Consider the following 20984-nt stretch of genomic DNA (forward strand, 5'->3'; position numbering starts at 1 on the left):
TGCTTGTCAACGATGTCGACGCGAACAAAAGGGATTACCTGATTCGCTGAGGAAACTTTCCCAGCGGAGGAAGTGTTTCATTATGCAAGAAGGTTGGGGTCTTCCCAACAAGAAACACGTGAAATCTCATCATCTCCTTGCGATAGTTAATAACGCCAAAAAACACAAGCAAAGTTAGTATGGAACCGCCATTGAGTTCATACATCGATTTAGTTGCAATAGCTGGCTTCAACTGAAAATTTATGAAGGGTACAAGGACGTTTCGGAAATGTTACAGTCTATGCTTGTGCTCATTGACATATGCCCTACAGCTAAGATACCCTTGTTCTCATGACTGTTAAGACGTAAGTGGTAACAGATTAGTATAAATCAAGTCCAAGGAAGGGAGGGTAGTAAAATGTTTCGCAGTATAATTTTCCTCGAGGACTGACAAAAAGTCAGTGTTTAGAGGAAAGTTATCTAGCCTAAATACAACATCGGTCGACGATACTGAGATAACACAGTTTCAGATGCTCCTTACACCTCAACATACAGTTGCTGCATCACAGGAAATAACGAAAGAATATTTATTGATGTGAAACAAGCGACAAAACGGAACGAACTGCGGGCGGCTCCCATCATTCAACGGGAACATATTAAAATCATAAACTTCATGAAACTCACATTACTTCACCACGGAGCGATGTCTCTTGGTCCAAAAGAGCTATACAATTTTGAAACTAAGGCATCACTACGTGGAAACTACATTACTAGTGAAGATAGAACCTGACGAAGCATGGGAAGTATTATGCGGTGCAGTCACTACCTTATGCACCAGACGGACCTGAACATCTGTCTAAGATGGAAGGAATGAAGGCTGGAGCTTTTGTCCAAGACGAGAGTACATCTGAACTTCGATCACCAACACTCCGTAGCACATGGGGGCCTACTGACTATTTAGCTGCAACACGATTCCAGGTTCTTAAGCACTGCCATGTAGTTCCCTTCTCGTACCATGTCCTTCCGCCTTGTTTACCGAAGCAAAGGTCCCTCTGAAAGATGGATTATTTTGTATGAATGCAGAGCTCATTTAGGCATAGGTCCAGTTATCAGAAGAAACTTCAAAAACAGGTCTATAAGTACTTCCTAGAAAGGAACAGATACACGAGTTAACTTACTATTTGCTTTAGGAGCGAAAGTAATTGAAATTAACTGAAAAAGTTTCCCATTACATTATACATTATGTGAAAATTACCGAACTATCAGTTTAATAAGTCACAGCTGCAAAATACTAGCGCGAATTCTTTACAGACGAATGGAAAAACTGGAAGAAGCGGATCTCGGGGAAGATCAGTTTGGATTCCGCAGAAATGTTGGAACACGTGAGGCAATACTCACCTTACGACTTATCTTAGAAGAAAGATTAAGAAAAGGCAAACCTACGTTTCTAGCATTTGTAGACTTAGAGAAAGCTTTTGACAATGCTGACTGGAATACTCTCTTTCAAATTCTAAAGGTGGCAGGGGTAAAATACAGGGAGCGTAAGGCTATTTACAATTTGTACAGAAACCAGATGGCAGTAATAAGAGTCGAGGGGCATGGAAGGGAAGCAGTGGTTGGGAAGGGAGTGAGACAGGGTTGTAGCCTCTCCCCGATGTTATTCAATCTGTATATTGAGCAAGCAGTAAATGAAACAAAAGAATAATTCGGAGTAGGTATTAAAATTCATGGAGAAGAAATAAAAACTTCGAGGTTCGCCGATGACATTGTAATTCTGTCAGAGACAGCAAAGGACTTGGAAGAGCAGTTGAATGGAATGGACAGTGTCTTGAAAGGAGGATATAAGATGAACATCAACAAAAGCAAAACGAGGATAATGGAATGTAGTCAAATTAAATCGGGTGATGCTGAGGGAATTAGATTAGGAAATGAGACACTTAAAGTAGTAAAGGAGTTTTGCTATTTGGGGAGCAAAATAACTGATGATGGTCGAAGTAGAGAGGATATAAAAGGTAGACTGGCAATGGCAAGGAAAGCGTTTCTGAAGGAGAAAAATTTGTTAACATCGAGTATAGATTTATGTGCAGGAAGTCGTTTCTGAAAGTATTTGTATGGAGTGTAGCCATGTATGGAAGTGAAACATGGATGATAAATAGTTTGGACAAGAAGAGAATAGACGCTTTCGAAATGTGGTGCTACAGAAGAATGCTGAAGATTAGATGGGTAGATCACATAACTAATGAGGAGGTATTGAATAGAATTGGGGAGAAGAGGAGTTTGTGGCACAACTTGACAAAAAGAAGGGACCGGTTGGTAGGACATGTTTTGAGGCATCAAGGGATCACAAATTTAGCATTGGAGGGCATTGTGGAGGGTACAAATCGTAGAGGGAGACAAAGAGATGAATACACTAAGCAGATTCAGAAGAATGTAGGTTGCAGTAGATACTGTGAGATAAAGAAGCTTGCACAGGATCAAACCAGTCTCAGGACTGAAGACCACAACAACAACAACTGTCCGCCTTCATATTTTTATTAACCTCCGGAAGTAAATATAATAAACCGAAGCACATACTGCACACTGAACATAATGATAACTGTCAAATAACATAAATATATGAAAAAAGCATACATTATACTGTTTCCGGTTCAAATGGTTCAAATGGCTCTAAGCACTATGGGACTTAACAGCTGAGGTCATCAGTCCCCTAAACTTAGAACTACTTAAACCTAACTAAGGACATCACACACACCCATGCCCGAGGCAGGATTCGAACCTGCGACCGTAGCACTGTATCCGGAAGAGAAGAGATGAATGTAGGAGTATCGGGGATAATGGACCTGAATATTGACTCCTGTGCTACCATGGTAGTAATTGTGTTTCTGGTAGTGTGGAGCGGTGGGAATTCTGATCATTAAATATGCCTTGGGTAATACGAAGGATTGAGTTCAGATGGTCTGCATGTCCCGAACACCTGCGTCCTAGGGTATGTCGCGTAGTGAGAGCCTTAGGGCGATAATTTAGACGACAAATTCGTATTAGGAACTGATAAAAAATAGCTATTATTGTTGTAAGTACGAGGCTGAAAGTAAATAATGTCCTATTTTACGTCGAAGATTCCGAGAACTCTCACAACTCCGTTAACAGTCTTCTGTTTTACTGATCGAGCCATGAAGGCCTTTATTCATGTACACCAAATTAGTAAAATATTCAGTGAGTAAACGCGGATATTAGCTGCAATTGCATATTACAGACATATACCGCTATCGCCCATTTTTAACGAAGCTCCAAATTACATTCAAGGCTTACAAATCGAACACTCAAATAACCTACTCCTGTCATCGATAATAAACTTACTCCTCATTACTGTACGTGCCTTAATGGAACTATCGAAAGAAAAGAGTACACTCGAATATGCATTTTAGTTAAAGATGTAGAAAATTGTTCCAAGTGAAACCACAATAACCTTGGACTGGGACAAAGAGATTCAACCATCATACTAATACTTATAGTGTCACGTACATTCCTTCTACATAAAGTATTTCACCCGTTGATTAACCGTCAGACGAAGTGTGTATGTCTCCTTACAAAACAATTAAAAATAGAAATTAGTTTTTCTACATTCTGCCTTTAAATAATAAGTTTGTGCATGACAGAGACGATGCAACTGATGTAAGTGAAGTACGATGGATACGAGAGATTTATGAGACAATTACAAACTACTAGTTTGGTAATTTAAGGGTAAAGATGACAAAAGCACACTGACGAAGAAAGAAAACAGAAAGAAAGAACGAGTGAGAGAGAGAGAGAGAGAGAGAGAGAGAGAGAGAGAGAGAAAACCCACTCCAACAATATCCTTCAGTTTCATCAAGGAACATCCGGGAACAGACAATTAATCCAATACGAAACATATTTAACATCTAACAGCTATGATATTATAAAAATAATCAACTTAAGCTGCAAAACACATACGTAAAATGAAGAAGAGAGGATATCAAACATCGGGTTCAAATGGCTCTGAGCACTATGGGACTTAACAGCTTAGGTCATCAGTCCCCTAGAACTTAGAATTACTTAAACCTAACTAACCTAAGGACATCACACAACACCCAGCCATCACGAGGCAGAGAAAATCGCTGACCCCGCCGGGAAAAACATCGGGTTAAAATTATGTCACAGAACACATTTATCCCGCATCAAAATAAAGGTCGTCTCTGAAGAAAGGCAAGAGAAATCTACAAAACGAGGATAATTCGACAAATTTCTCACACACTGAAGACAGTTTGTAAATTTCTTAGCGGTACTTTTGGCGTATACAAGAGTAATACCTTCAAGTTTTCCTACGCATAGAACTTTGTTTCCAGAGGGCAGCAAATAAAAAGAGTACTTTGGCATCAAATAACAGAAATTTATAAATTTCTTCATGTTTTAGTTTGAAAACAATGGAAGGAACATGAAATTATAGAAAAATATGTATTTCAGACGAGAAGAGAAGAACAATTTTAAAATTTCTTTAAAATGAATACTTATTGTAGAAACCTGTATTTTTCTAGGCCGACTCTTCTGTGATGAACTGCACAACATACACACGGCGAGAATTAACGAATGCACATGCAGATGCACACAGGAATAAATACAAGAACAACGAATTCATACAAGCACGGGAAGCTTCACTGACGAATAAAAATTCTGCAACTTTCAGATCAAAAGTGAAAGATCAACAATAGCATTGCGTAAAATAAAAATAAAAAACAATGGAACTGACAGTGACAAAGTCCTTAAAAAATAAATATCTGATTTTTATGTTAGTGCCCCGCAAATATGTGGAAGAGATACTCACTGTCTTTTAGATCCCTACAAAAATATTTGTTTTTCGAGTAATCTGGGTAAAGTGTGAAGTTGATGTACAGATGTCAATAAATTTATTTTTCACCTTCTGAGAACACACAAACAACGTCCAACCTACAGTTCGTAGTACTAATTATTGTTCTCTACTGGCAAAGTACATTTCATATTCGTGCCAAACTAATATTCATGACTGCAATCATTTCAATGAGCAGACACACATTACCTGTCCTAACTGAACTTTATTCAAAACAAGCTACACACATTCAGCCTGATGGCTACCATCGTCATTTGCCCTAGTCCTAATTCTCAGACTGTACCCGTGGCATAGACGGGTAACCACGTAACTGTTCCTATTATGCTATGCGAACATTGACTTAAGTTGATCTTGCCGGAAATCTAAGGCGGCACTGTTGGCACAGAGCATAACTCAAATGATATTTATTTGTTAAAAAACGGTAAACATGCAGGTAGCTAACCAAACCAGTAACCAGCTGTAAATAAATATCTCTGGCGAACATGCCACGATGGACAGGATTTCAACACTTTTCACACATGGCGACTTTTCACATATGGCGCGTATCCCATGATCCAGCAATAATACAGAAATGCTGAGAGCGGATGATACAGTCTAAGGAAATTCAGCTATGCAAAAATTGGCACAGACAATCTTATGTATTTCTACCTGAACGTAAATCTATTCTGTTACTGCAATTTCGCTTGTCAGCTGAAGAACAAGCGTTAACGCATTGAACAAGTCTTGGCTGCCGTACTTTTAATGACGGAAACTTTTTGGAGGTAGTGAAAATTAGTTTTTAAGCCAATCATCACACTGAATTACGTACTTTGTTATTAGCAATTACCATACAGTTACTTGAGAACATTATGGGTTTAAGTGTAGCGTCATCTAAATTTTAGGTACAGGCGTACAAAAAAGGAACAGTTCAGGATTATAGTAAAAATTGTAATTTGTAATATAGAGGAGAAGTAATAGTTTCTTCAAGAAACAAGTGACTGGTTATTTCTTAGAATCTTTCCTACCGCAGTATGCAGTTCTGATATTCAAGACCAGGGGTTCCTAAACCTTTCCACCGTGCGGCTGCTACGATCGCAGGTTCGAATCCTGCCTCGGGCATGGATGTGTGTGATGTCCTTAGGTTAGTTAGGTTTAATTAGTTCTAAGTTCTAAGGGACTGATGACCACAGCAGTTGAGTCCCATAGTGCTCAGAGCCATTTGAACCTAAACCTTTCCACTGACAGAACACTTTGAGACTTCTGATACTTTCATGGAACTCCTCGTTTATTTTGCGGGTTAATGAAATTTTTAAAATGAGAAAACTTCTTTTGTTGAGTGACTAGTTCAAATTTTAAATCGTAACTAAGAACACTGAAGTCATAATTTGTAAGTAAATAATTACGGCGTCAAAATGTCGAAAAAGCCACCAAGTTGTTAAAAGTTTACTTTGTTTATTTACTACCCGCGCAATACCAGTGTTCCGCGGAAACCAGTTTGCGAAACCCAGCTTTAGATACAGAAAAAGGGCTGCCCCAGTAGCTATGTTGCCCGCATCACACATAGCCGCTGGAAAACAACTCGGGGATATTAGACAGAGCAAAAAGACCCATCGCCAGAACGTGAGTCTATCTATTACGCATTATCTATAGAAAACTGATCATCTAACTGATGTTGCTATTCTGAGTATTAAAAACGTTTTAATATAAATTAAACATAAATAAATAAAATTAAACATGTCTTAAGGAAACATAAGCCATGCTCTGAGCTGGTAAGGGTCTTCAAGAGTCGGACATGCGTATCTTGAACACGTAGATCATGGTAGATATTAATGTTTCCACTCATGGATAGCGTGCAGAAAGTCGTGAATAAATAAAATTCGTAAGATAGCAGCATAGTAAAACACGATTGTAATACAAAATAAGCGAAGAAGTACAATTTAAAATTTATGATACTTCTTATAACTGATAGCACCAAATCTGTAGTTGATAATGCTGCAAAAAATACTCTTTGTCTGATGAAATAAGCCTCTGAACACTCTGAAAAGCCGTCTAACAATGTTTATGGCAGTAACGACAATTAGGTTCTCAAATCTTCGACAATTTCTGTAATAATTTTGCTGCAACCAATACGTGCTGTGTATATGAGAGACAGCTTGGCGTCATTAGGACACATCATGCACTTTGGTATTCGCTTTTTATGTGGTACGGTAGTAATATGAGTGACGTTCTCGCACGAAACACGGAGCCAAATGTTGACGTTGTCAAGACACTCACACAGTTAAAGGTCTAGATACACGTCGTACCACTTTTTGCAAGTGTTAGTCACCGTATAAAAAGTGACGCGACTTTCCTTCCCAGCACCACAACAGAACGAAGGAAGCTTTCCTACAAACCAAACCTGAAAATTCAGGATAGCTATCACTGACACTGTTTTCTAACATCGAAAGAACTGTAAAACGTCGTTGTAGCTCAGATATCGATTGCAGTATACGAAACCATGTTTCAAAAGTTCCTTGCTGTTATAGTTGCTAGAGGTTTTACGGCAGTAACTGCCAGAGCTGCTGCTAATGTTAACATTCTGGAAAATTTCGGAGAAAAATAGTGGAAGATAGTCATTACCTTGTGCAAAGAATCATAGTAGGACATAATTTACCAATGCCTTGTGGCTCGGTGACTCAGTGGTGAAGCAAAATACAACACGCCTAAAGCTATTGGATACGATCCCTTGTCAGTCCTTCAATTTTTAAAGTCAATCTTCCCTTCTTTCGCCACTGACAATGTTACGCAACGCGAAAGATACCAAGTGGCACCGCGATTAGGAGTACATTTTCAAACAAAAGTCAATTCATAGATGGAACGAAAGCAACGGTATCACCTCAAGTAAGACCCCGCCTAGTATAGCACAAGTCTACAAGCCAACCTTCTGGATGATTAAAGCGTAGCTTGTTATTTATATTTAATTATACTTAAATGGATAAAATTCAGCAACTCGTGGTTATGGAAGGACTGTTCCATAGTCAAGCAACCGTGATTCATTGAAATTACCTCGAATAAATTATAACACCTTTTGGTTTCAAAGATCGTGAAAGTTATGTAAATTTCGCATGATGTATCATTGCCAAGTAACACAGCTCGACCGAACTTGAACCATTCATAAAAAGAGCTGCTACAATCTAGTACAAAGGTAACTGGAAGGAGTACGCAAAGAGACGAACAGAAATTACATTTTTATTCAAAGACAGTAACTACACTGAAGCCACTTCGATCCTTGATGGTGCCCTGGACATTACAAAAGGAGGGACATGGTTGTTAATATGATGTGTGATACCACGAACGGCAATGAATGGTCCGCAACGTGTCCTTATACTGGCCATAAGCTTGGTAAGGATTCCTTGTGGTAGGGCGTTGCGTTACTCCGCCAGCCGCGGCTGACTACATCAGGATGCTCGTTGGCACATGCCGACTTGTTGCAAAGTGTCTCCACAAAGCACCCTACAACTAGTCGATGGTATTTCAATTGGGGGAAAGGGCAGGCCAACGCATTCGCCGAATATCCTCTCGTTGCAAGAGTTCCTCCATCTGCGCTGTTCGATGCCGTTGAGCATGGTCCCATATAATCTGCAAAACTTCCACTGACTCTGCTGTGGGTTTACTCTGTTGTGACCCATTAGCTGTCTGCATGTCAAGAGTCAGTATTGTCTTTCCATTGGAAAGACAACACTACTTCTTCAGGACAGTATGGAAATCCACTACATCCGTGTGCATTTTTTTTTACTGCTCAGACTTCGAGGAAGAAAAAACACTGCAATTTTACTATGATGAATGATCAGCAGCGTCTTTATGGACTGAGAGAAAATTTTAGCTATTGACAAACATTGCATCAATAAGTGTGTGCATTTGATTTCTTTGTTATTGTAACTATGAAAAATTTCTTCAAATCTGTATTGGCCACTGCCCAAAACAAGTTGTAAAATTTGTTGTGGGGAGCATGGGGGCTATGGAAGTAGGCTGTTTAGGTTTTTATGTTGGTAACGACACGTAGCGCTCTGTATGAAAATCACTGGCTGTGCTGTGTGCAGTCTGTGGTTGGTTTGCATTGTTTGAATTTGCTATCGTAGTGTTGGGCAGTTGGATGTGAACAGCGCGTAGCGTTGCGCAGTTGGAGGTGAGCCGCCAGCAGTGGTGGATGTGGGGAGAGAGATGGCGGAGTTTTGAGAGCGGATGATACTGACATGTGTCCATCAGAGACAGTAAATTTGTAAGACTGGATGTCATGAACTGATATATATATTACGACTTTTGAACACTATTAAGGTAAATATATTGTTTGTTCTCTATCAAAATCTTTCATTTGCTAACTATCCTTGTCAGTAGTTAGTGCCTTCAGTAGTTAGAATCTTTTATTCAGCTGGCAGAACTGGTGCACGCTGTATTTCGGTAGTTTGAGTAATGAATAGTCAGGGCCATTCTTTTGAAGGGATATTTGAAAGTCAGATTGCGTTGCGCTAAAAATATTGTGTGTCATTTTAAGCACAGTCATTTATAATTTTTCTAAGGGGACGTTTCAATATGAATTCGAATGCAACCACAAAATGACAGTCATGCGTCAGTATACCTATGTCCATGCAAAATTATACCTCTCCACACATGGACCAGCAAAAAGATCACGTTTGGAAAAGAACCAGGGTGCATTACGTACCCTCATATGGGAAGAGGTAGGAGAAGGTAATTTTTGAGGATGACAGTGTGCGACCACACCGACGGTGCAGATGGAAGAGCTCTTGGAACGAGAGGATATTTGGAGAATGAACTGGCCTGGGCATCCCCACCCAGCTGTTGCTAGCCCCGCTGGTGGGGAAATGGAACGCCGTTCCGTAAGGACACCTTAGCAACGTTGTGGGAGCGTAGGAACACGTTGCACGTCCGTGGTGATCACACACCACATGTCTTGCTTTATGTTATGTCCAGAGGAACATTGTACATCGCAGAGACTTGGAGCGTAACTTTTGTCTTAGAATGGAAGTGTCATTTCTGTTCGTCTCATTACGAACGTCTTTCAGTTACCTTCTGTAGCAGTTATTTCTGTATGCGGTCCAATTTCCATCGAGCTATGTTACTTGGCAGTAACACAACATGCGAAAGTTACTTTCGTCCTTAAGTTTTGCACACCAGTGTACTTAGAAAACGGCCTTTGCAGCACGAGAGGCCTCAATGAAGCGCAAGTGGCCCTTCCGGGTTGCTGGCCAAAGTGGACGAGGAACGGCTCGTGGTGACACTGCGCGCAGGCAGGTGCTACCTACTGGAAAGGCGACGGTACCGGTCACAGCGAGAGCGCGCGTACATACGTGCGTGCGTGCGTGCAGGCGGGCGGACGTGTGTGTCACCGGAGCCTCGGCCAGCAGGTGAGGAGGAGGCCGCGACCACCTGCCGGCCGGCCGTAGAACCGGTCCGGTCGCGAACCCGTGTCCTCAGCAGCTGCCGCACGCCCTCACGTCTTGTGCATCTCGCAACTTGTACGCCTCGGGCGCCACCATTGCGTCCGCTTCCGGCGGAACACTACAAGCGCCATGAGAATAATTTTGCAAATTGCATACAGGCAACGTACCAGCGCCCTCTGGTTGTGAAACGTTGAGTCTCCTTCAAATAGATAACGTTTAAAGTACTGGGTGATCAAAAAGTCAGTATAAATTTCAAAACTGAATAAACCATGAAATAATGTAGATAGAGAGGTAAAAACTGAACACATGCTTGGAATGACATGGGGTTTTATTAGAACCACCCCATATTGCTAGAGGCGTGAAAGATCTCTCGCGCGCGTCGTTTGGTGATGATCGTGTGGTCAGCCGCCACTTTCGTCGTGCTTGGCCTCTCAGGTCCCCAGACCTCAGTCCGTGCGATTATTGGTTTTGGGGATACCTGAAGTCGCAAGTTTATCGTGATCGATCGACATCTCTAGGGATGCTGAAAGACAACATACGACGCCAATGCCTCAACATAACTCCGGACATGCTTTACAGTGCTGTTCATAACATTATTCCTCGACTACAGTTATTGTTGAGGAATGATGGTAGACATATTGAACATTTCCTGTAAAGAACATCATCTTTACTTTGTCTTACTTTGTTACACTAATTATTGCTATTCTGATCAGATGAAGCGCCATCTGCCGGACATTTTTTTGAACGTTTGTATTTTTTTGGTTCTATAAAACCCCATGTCATTCCAAGCATGTGTGTCAATTTGTACCTCTCTATCTACATTATTCCGTGATTTATTCAGTTTTCGAATTCATACTGACTTTATCACCCAGTATTACGGCTGAGTTTCTTGGCACTTCGGACAAAACTTAATAACCCCAGGAGACACTAATACCGTATAACACCGCCTCTAGCCATAAGAATGGCCTCATTTCGGCGAGGAAGTGTGCGCAAGTTTCTTCAGGTATGCTAAATCACCAATACTCCAAGACATTTTCTATAGCACTAAGGTCGGGTGATTTTTAGAATTAGCCATGGTGCGGTAGGGTGCCTGAGTTGTCGTTAAACAGGGAAAGGAACGTATTCATGAAAATGTGCACAGAATATTCACCATGAAAACGTAGACTAAATTGTGACTCTTGATCAACTAGAATGTAGAAAGAGAAATCTTGATTCGTAGTGTTGACGGCAAGCCGAAAGAGTGGGCTCAACTCATAAGAAAAATACCCCCCAAAACTTCACACTATCCCTGGTCTGGGGCAACGGCCTTTCCGCAGTGGATACACAGGTTTCAGTGAGATCGCCGAAGTTAAGCGCTGTCGGGCATGGTCGGCGCTTGGATGCGTGACCAGCCAGGCCGCCATGCGCTGTTGCAATTTTTCGGGGTGCACTCAGCCTCGTCCTGCCAACTGAGGAGCTACTCGACCGAATAGTAACGGCTTCGGTCAAGAATACCATCATATCGACCGGGAGAGTGGTGTGCTGACCCCACGCCCCTCCTATCCACATACTCTCTGATGATGACACGGCGGTCGGATGGTCCCGGTAGGCCACTCGTGGCCTGAAGAAGGCTTTTTTTTTTTTTACCCTGGTCTGAACTACTCCCTCCAAATACTGTGGATTAAATATCTCACTGGGTGGCCGGGGCACTCGAGGTCCTGCACCTTTTTTCGAAAAGATGCAAAATCACGACTTTTCGGATCACACAGACGCTCCCAATTAGCTACTGCCCAGTTCCTGTACTGTTTGACTCAATTAAGCCATGTAGTTTTATTTGCCCCTGCGACCAATAGCTTTCCGCGAGGTACCCAACTCCAAATGTTCAGTGTTCTTTCGGAAACTGGTTGAGATGGTCCTGCGTCCGCTGACAGCAGTGATTCCTGTCGGATTTGGAATTGATTGTCATTGATCAAGCTTAACACTCGTCTCCGATCGCTGACGGTTAGGATCATTTTACGGAGCCTTTTCTGACGGCGTGTTACATCGATATGATTGGTAGATCATTCTATGAAGACGCACTGGACAGTCTGCGTCAATATACCACAAACCGGGCATAATGATTCACGGTCTGATCATGAGCACGCCTAAACACATCGGCTCTCCCCTGTCATTCTGTTACGTCACCATACCGACTCATATAATTGCGCTGATTCCATACAGCCGACTGGTACAAACGCAGTCGTAGAGGGTTATACCAGCTCCACAGCGCTTCAAAGAGGCCAGCGTGCTCTTTTAAACGTGTGGGTGATACACTGATGAGCCAAACCATTATGACCACCTGCTTTATACCTTGTGTGTCCGTTTTTGGAAAGAAATACATCAGTGATTCACCGTATCAGGGGTCCAACAGTTTGTTGATAAATTTGTGGAGGTAAGTGGCGTTAAATGTCGACGTACAGTAGAAAATTTAGAAAACAAGTATCGTGTACATTAAAAGGTGAACTACTAGGTATCACTACAAAGAAAGACACTGCAAAACGACAATCAAAACTTCGTATGAAAGAACGCTTAAGATTTATTCGTGTAACATGACTGCCATTTCGACTGAACATACCGCTTTCTGTCACACCCACGCTGCGGTAGATATAAGGACTTTAGTGTACTCACTAACGACAAAGCTATTGGAAATGAGATCGAGTCTTGACAGTGTTTTTTTTGGGGGGGGGGGGGGGGAAACTTTAGAGTAGCAGCAGTGGGTTGGCAGAGGAACGTTAGGACCCATGTAAAGATCGACTCTATTCTTGCTTACTTGCTTATGTAAGGCATGCTGCCACCTGTTCAGTACTGAGGAAACTGGATTTTTTTTAAAATTTGGTCCTACTCAGATAAGCAGATCCATTGATATAAAATTCTGCGTCAGTGGTTAACAGTTTCTGGCTGACACGTCCATGCTCAAACTACAGACCTTGTTATTAACCGTATTATATAGGGTGTTTCCGTAAGAGCATGCAAAAATTTAACAGGACGTAGAGAATGCTCCACTGAACAATTTGAGATAGGGAACCTGGAGTCGGAGAAGCCAGCTTAAGGAGATATGGAAGAAAACTTGTCTAGCGCTTTGTCTTGCATTGCCGTTTTGCAGCTTATTTACAACTAAAGTGCGTACAAGTTTACACGTACTATGGCTCTGAGCACTATTGGACTTAACTGCTGTAGTCATCAGTCCCCTAGAAGTTAGAAGTACTGCAACCTAACTAACCTAAGGGCATAACACACATCCATGCTCGAGGCAGGATTCGAACCTGCGACCGTAGTGTCGCGCGTTTCCAGACTGCAGCGCCTGGAACCGCTTGGGCACTCCGGCTGACTTACACGTACTGTACTATTTATTTACATGTACACTGTTTATTTCCTGCAAGGAAACAAGGAGGCCGAGCCTGATTACCGTGAAATCATGATGAAGGTTTTGTTTACTTTACTTGTCCATAAGGTGGCTCTGTGGTGTCGTATTTACGTTGACCCATGACAGAACGTGCTACGAATCAATGACACCCATTCACTACTCAGTGCTACTCAGAGACTTACAGTACAGTACGATGGAGTAGTACCTGTACAGTATTTACTGGTCGCTGGACTAGAAGGGGAGGTTCTATTACTTGGCCTTCGAAGTCACGTGACCTGAATCCCCTTGATTATTTCCTACAGGGATATATCAAGTCACTTGTGTATGCGTCTCCAGCGGATACGGAGATGGAAGTAGTTGCCAGAATTGTAGCTGCCTGATTCGAAACACAGCGGGGATATTGGTCAGGGTGCGTCCGAGTCTTGTTCGCCGATGACATGCTTGCATTGAGGTTGATGGCCGTCAGTTTCAGCACATTTTGTAATATACAGTATAAATGGTACGCTCATTTTGTCAATAATGCTACAGGTAACAAATGTAAATAAAAAAGTACAAATTAAAGTGATTCTATTCCTATTACCTCCGTAAGCTGGCTTTTCCAACTCCAGGTTCCCTACCTCAAATTGTTCCGTGGAGCAACCTCTATGTCCTGGTAAATTTTTGCACGCACTTACGGAAACACCCTTTTACTTTTAATAGCAAGGTGTGTAGTCTGAGAACGAGCGTGCCAGTCCGAAACCGGTAATCACTGCAACAGAATTTTATGTCAACGCAGCTGAGTCTGACGAAATTATATTATATACATAATTTTCTCAAGAATTTATTCGTCTAGCTCCTAACCTGCGAGGCAAGATACTGATCATCCTCTGCTTGCCCTTGCTGCAATTACCAAGCTTCCTGTCTGCATGCGACGGAGTACCGTCCGGACCACCAACTGCTGTACTGTATGCTTTGCGTATCCTTTATGGACACCTACCGAATATAAGGTTACTATCATTACCTCTCTAAAGCCGTCATTAGTTTTATTTCAAATTTCTCTAATTTCTCCGATAAACGTTGTACCTGTCATTGAAGAGAATAGCACCTACGCGCAGCTGTGACTGAAATAGCAGAAATAATAACTCATGCTCTTTTCTACTTTGCTTCGTAGATTGTGAAGAAGAAAGCTCTTTGCTTTCCTTAGGAAATTTTGGAAATCCGATACTCTTTTCTTACGGATATATATATTCGAACCAAATTGCACATCTGAAAATTGTCAACCGAATCGAAATGGAAGATAATAGCAAGTTATGATCTTGTGTTAACGCGAACAAAATGTGCTGTCCCTGTATACGTAGACATTGCTTGTTCTCTGGTAATTCTCTGGTTGTTCTTTAGCTGCCTGCAATTAAAATGAAGCATAATGAATTGCAAATACTAATGGGGGATGTACAGAAGAAGACTTTACCAATCACTCTTCAAAGATATTTCATAAACATCAGAGCAATTACATTGTCCTGTCTTAATTCGATGCACAATCCTCCGATTAGAATTACAACTGTCGCTTTTTATAAGGAAATCATTCGCCAGCAGTGTGTACAAGGAGCATGTTCTCAGAACCGTGGCAAGTCACCGTAGGAGCCATCTACCACTGATGATCAACGAGCTGACAGGTATTAAATGTAGTTACTAACTATTAGTAGACATGGCAAGCACAAGATTTTACTAAAGTTGTCTGTTGAGGCCGCGACATGCACCGAAGTGTCGCATTCGGATAAAGGAAGTTATCTAGGTCTGCTATGCAAGAAGTAAAATATCCTTCGGAATTCAGGTATGCGTTTATAGAAGTACGCGTGTATAGAATCTGGATGGGCAGACCCAGACTGAAGTACGCTAACCCAACGGAAGTACTATTCACTTTTATTTTTCTGCCATCAGTCTTCTTACATTTGATGTCATACCTGTATCAATTCACGCTGATGCATTTGGAGCTGCGTCTGCTCGTCTTCAGGCGTGTAGAGATACATACCAGCTGAAGAATCGCTATAGTTTATATTTCATACTTTTATAGCTGATCACAATTTTTTTCCAGGTAATAAGACTTTCGTATAGCATAGAACTTGTATCCACATGTGCCGTAAACTGAAAAAAAGAAAAGGACGTCGAATAGCGGATCCTTTTCATGAAATGAACCCAAACAACGATGTCTCTCCTACCAGCAGGAAACAAATACCTCAATATTAGTAGTCTTTATAAAGGGTATCTCAAAAGAACACAACAACTTAGCAATAGAACCCAAACTATGTACGACATTCACACAACGGTTGGTTTATGTGACAGACAAACTCACGAAGTTTTGTTTGTTTGTGTTCCAGGTGGTCGTGAGTGGAACATAATGATAACGGATCAAGAGAAGGATCAGTGTGTGAAATGGTTTCTTCCGAGTAAATTGGACACACAGGTTCGCAGGAACTTGTAAACACGGTATGGCAAAGGAACCACCCTCGCGGACGACGTCGAAACGCTAATGATACAGGAAGTTTATGCAGACAGGAAACGATGATGTGAAACACTATTCTGGACGACCTGGAACAAGTGAAGCCGACACAAAAGGGAAACGGTTGGCTTTTCAACGTTCACCGCAGAGCTATTTTCGGAGCTGTTTGCGTTACCAAATGGTTCAAATCGCTCCGAACACTATGGGTCATCAGTCCCCTAGAAATTAAAACTACTTAAACCTAACTAACCTAAGGACATGACACACATCCATGCCCGAGGCAGAATTCGAACCTGCGACCTAGCGGTCGCGTGGCTCCAGAATTAAGCGCCTAGAACCGCTCGGCCACAACGGCCGGCTTCGTTACCACAACCGGCTGACTGCCAAGTCAAAGTCGTTTCATATAAGAACAAATAAGCCCTCGGTCACAAATATTAAGTCAAAATTGACCAGGTTTCGACGCTACTATGAGCGTCGTCTTCAGAATTAAACTAACTGTATTATTATGGTTTAGAACAGTTAGCGGTCTTATATACCTAATATGTTTTGGAACAGGTAGATTAATTCTGGAGACGACGCTCATAGTAGCGTCGAAACCTGGTCAATTTTAACTTAATATTTGTGACCGAGGACTTATTTGTTCTAATATAGTTCTGACACGGTCACTGAACCTTAGCAGCTATGTTCAAAGTTTTACAAAGTCGTTTTCCAAAAAGATGGTGCAGCGTCACATTGGGCTCAAACTGTTCGACATGTCCTCGACCAGGTGTTGCCAAATTGCTGGACTGGCTGTGATGGTCCAGTTCTCTGGCCACCTAGTTCGCTTGACATAGACTTCAGTAGAGGTACATAAGAACAGAGTCTACCAAGCACCTGTCAGCCACACCAATGATTTAAAGAACCGAATCGTTGCTGCCATTGCCACATTTGTGTAGATACGTTGCGCCGAGTGTGGATAGAGGTTGAATACAGATTAGATGTTATGTTTGTCACCAAAGACCCACATGCGGCAATTGGCTTAATGGTATAACAACTTCGTGAGATAGTGTCTCCTAAGCCAAATGTGGTACGAATATCTTAATAAATTTGGCAGCTATCACATTGAAGTTGTACTGTATGTTTTGAGACACACTGTACTTTGGCCAGCACGACCAAAGTTGAGATAACGTCTTTGAGGCTCTCCACTTCTGTCACCAGTACGTGCGCTTTTGTGGCCGTACAGGAAGGAATGGATCCTAGTACAGGAAACACGAGCTTGTAAGAAACATAAATCGTATTCGAGCTACAGGAAATGTATTGGCAGCTGCGAATACGAACAACCATCAGTTGTATAAGCGAAGGACGACAATGAAAACTGGTGCCAGACCGGGACTCGAACCCGGATTTCCCGCTTTACGCGAGCGGTCGCCTTAATCGCTTTGACAACCCGTGCACGACCTACAGCCAGATACAAACTTCCACACGTCGTCGTTCCTGCACCACAACCTGTATTGGTATACATATTGTGTAATTCCCTTACGGGGTAGGACATTTTTATTGAAAGTCGCCACTTTGTATCGGTGGATAAATAAAATACTGGAGTGCTGTGTTGTTGAGAAGGGCGACGTAATGTTTGTTTGGACATGCAAACATGTACGAAGCATCGTTCTTCTTAAAAACACAGGCACTGTGATTTCGTATTCGTTCTGTTAGCGAGCAAGGGCTTTGAAACATCAGTAACACCCGATCTGAATAAATAGGACTTCAAATCATGCGGTAATCAGATTACGAACAATTGTCTTTCAGCTTCAGCCAGTCTGTATATTCGAATCTAGATATTCTGAGAAATCGATGAGTTGTGCTATAACTATTCCAAATACTCGTACATTTCAATTTTAACGTAAAACAGAGATACAGAAACCTAGGGCCATTTGCGCACTACACTTCTCACCATTTAGCCCGGTAGCCAAGACTGTAGCCACTTCTGGTCCAGAGAGGAGACTGAAGCCCGCCGGGGCAGGTGAGGCAGCGAGCGGCCCGTGCAGGCGACAGGTTGTGCACGCGGCTCGCCGTTTATTCCTTCCCATTTGCAGCGGGCTGCGGCGCTTTGTGTCCGACTGCAGAGCTCGCCTCCTCCCTGCGACAGGTTCTGCACGAGACGGGCTGCGCCGGCCAGGGGCTCAGCTCATGGGAACCCGCCGGCCGGCGCGGCAGGTACGTCAACGATTCTCGCAGCTCTCCGCTCTGACCTCTGACCGACGGCTGGCCCCAAACCCGCGGTGAGTCCATCTTCTGCAGTTTCCTCACTTTCATTTGACAAAACCACGTGCTTCGCTGTACAGCCGGAACAATGTTGTACTGCTTTTCCAGACATGCGTGCTGTCCCTGCAGGAATGGTCGATATTCAGTCCGTATAACAAGCGCTCTGAACTGCATACCGAAAGTGCTATGAGCACTTCCTAATGCAAATTTTTTGCTTTCCGCGTTTTGGGATGTGGTACTATGGACCAAAATAAGAAAAAGAAGCCCAATAAAAATGGGCTTCAAAGTGCATACCTTAAGGGCTGTGCACACTTGTTCATTTCCGCGACTGTCGAACACATACCTTCTACTGCACAATTGCTCTTAGCTCTTAAGGTATGCACTTTAGAGCCATCTTTATTGGATATTATTTCTTGTTTTGCTCCATACTAATATCTCTTAAAAGGGTTTGCAGTGAAACAGATTTATTTCACAGTATCGAAGATGAAGTGCTCGTAGTCCTTAAGGTGTGCATTTTAGGGCCCATGTTTTCTAGGATTTGTTGTTTGGAATGATCATTCCTTTTAAATCCCTGAATAGTGACCATTCCACATGGGACGTCCTGTATTCGGAAGCTTGCGGAAACATATGCAGCGAGGAACACTACCGCAACGTGTATACTGATACGAAAACGCTAAAACTAGCCCGCCGGCCGGAGTGGCCGAGTGGTTCTAGGCGCTTGTCTGGAACCGCGCGACCGCTACTGTCGCAAGTTCGAATACTGCCTCGGGCATGGATGTGTGCAATGTCCTTAGGTTAGTTAGGTTTAAGTAGTTCTAAGTTCTACGGGACTGATGACCACAGAAGTTAAGTCCCATAGTGCCAATAGCCATTTGAACCATCTGAACCAACTATCGCGTTTCTAAAACCAGATAAAACAACAGGAACTGTCACTTCGTTTCAGGCTACGCTGCCATCTATTTTTGTGGACTATCAGCCACTACGTAATTTCGAATCCGTTTAGTACATCAGTTTCACGAAACCTGTTCCCCTGCTTCAAGGAGTCCTCTGCAGAGAAGAAGCTTATAACTGTATTGAAAGTTATATCCATATTTGCACCTGCTGTATAGAAATAGTGCAAGTTTCTCGACAGCGCTGTTTCTTCCCGACTCGACCAAGACGTATGTTCTCAAGTTTCGTCAGTTTTATGATTGTAATGCTGCCTGCAAGACGAAGACCTGATGCTGTAACGTCACGTAACTTGGAAAGCACTTTAACATTCCATTGCGCGTGACAAACTCATTTACCGTGTCCTTGCGACCGCTGACGTGCCCCAGACGCTTGGAAGCATACACGATGCGTCATAATTAATATCGAAAACTGACGCAGATGAAAGCATGCGATGACACAAGCGGAAACGTTCCGGTAAACATCGGTCCGCAAAAGAGCCGTTTGTCAGAAACAGCGAATACGCCACAACGACCCGTAACTAACTTCTGTTGAAGCATTATCCTAGTTAGTTCAAATGCACATGAAGCGCACACTTTTCGATAAAGTTCCCGTCTAATTAGTTCATATTTTACCCATGACCTACCGCAAAAACAAATACAATATTACAGCAGGTTGCATGTTACAGTTTATTGTCCACTCGTAACTGTTAAAGGTATACCATGTGTAGCCGTCGCATATGCACGCAATAATTGGGCTATGATTTAATTTAAGTAGCCCTTAGCTCCTGAGTCTTGAGAAAACCGTCCAATCTGCTGCTCCAGTTCCTCAACCGTATTAACAGAAGTGCTGTTAACGTCACGCCTGAGATAGCCTCAGACAGAAAATTCCAGATGATTGATGACAAGTGATCTTGGAGACAGAGGTGCACGTCCTGCTCCATCCATCCATCTTGGACCATACTCGACGTCATATTTGATCTAACGTCAACAAAAAAACGTATAAGTGCCCCATCTTCCTTCCACCACATTCCCCAACCATGAACTGTGAGTGAAATTTGAGCCCAATTAGATGGAAACTTAGTAGAAATGGATTTGAAATTTAAGCTTTTCGATTAAGCAGGACAATATTTTATACGTGCAAAATGTGTATACAGCTGAAGTTATCATTATTGCACACAAACATAGCGGCGGTTGTACCAACACCCGTCACGAGATTATATGCTGTACATAAATATTTCATATCGTTGTTAGTAGCATCTTGTAACCACATATCTGTATTATCTTTAAAATGACTTGTTCGCAGACCCATGCTTACTGGAAGGATTTTTGTTCTGTATTTTATATTTTCTCCTCTGTCAGTTTTCGCTATTAATTATAATGCACCCTGTATAGCACTGTCTTCCGGATGCAAGCTAAAAAGTCCAACAAAAGCAGCGAAATGGTGCAAAGTTATGCTTAAGAAAATAAATACGCGAAATTTATGAAGTATGGGAAAGGCAGTGGGTTTCATAACTCACAGTACTTTATTAATTTCTACTGAATGACGTTGCAGAGCACATGTTTACTGCAAATACATTTAACGAGCTCATTGAAAAAATGCATTATAATTAGAGAGAATATAAGAAAATTAATTAATTAGTTTGGTAAGAGTATTTTTCACTGAACACGTTCAATGAAT

At 42.1% G+C, this 20984-nt stretch overlaps 1 long non-coding RNA gene across 1 annotated transcript in view; it reads left to right on the forward strand.

The window, feature by feature from the left end:
* The first annotated feature begins 18216 nt into the window (after positions 1–18216).
* Positions 18217–20984, forward strand: part of LOC126354770 (uncharacterized) — a 202700-nt gene continuing 199932 nt past the window's right edge. The window contains exon 1 of the long non-coding RNA XR_007565380.1: positions 18217–18394. This is a non-coding gene — a long non-coding RNA (uncharacterized LOC126354770). The remainder of the gene's footprint in view (positions 18395–20984) is intronic.

Source organism: Schistocerca gregaria, chromosome 3, assembly GCF_023897955.1.
Source record: "Schistocerca gregaria isolate iqSchGreg1 chromosome 3, iqSchGreg1.2, whole genome shotgun sequence".
Classification (NCBI taxonomy): Eukaryota; Metazoa; Arthropoda; class Insecta; order Orthoptera; family Acrididae; genus Schistocerca; species Schistocerca gregaria.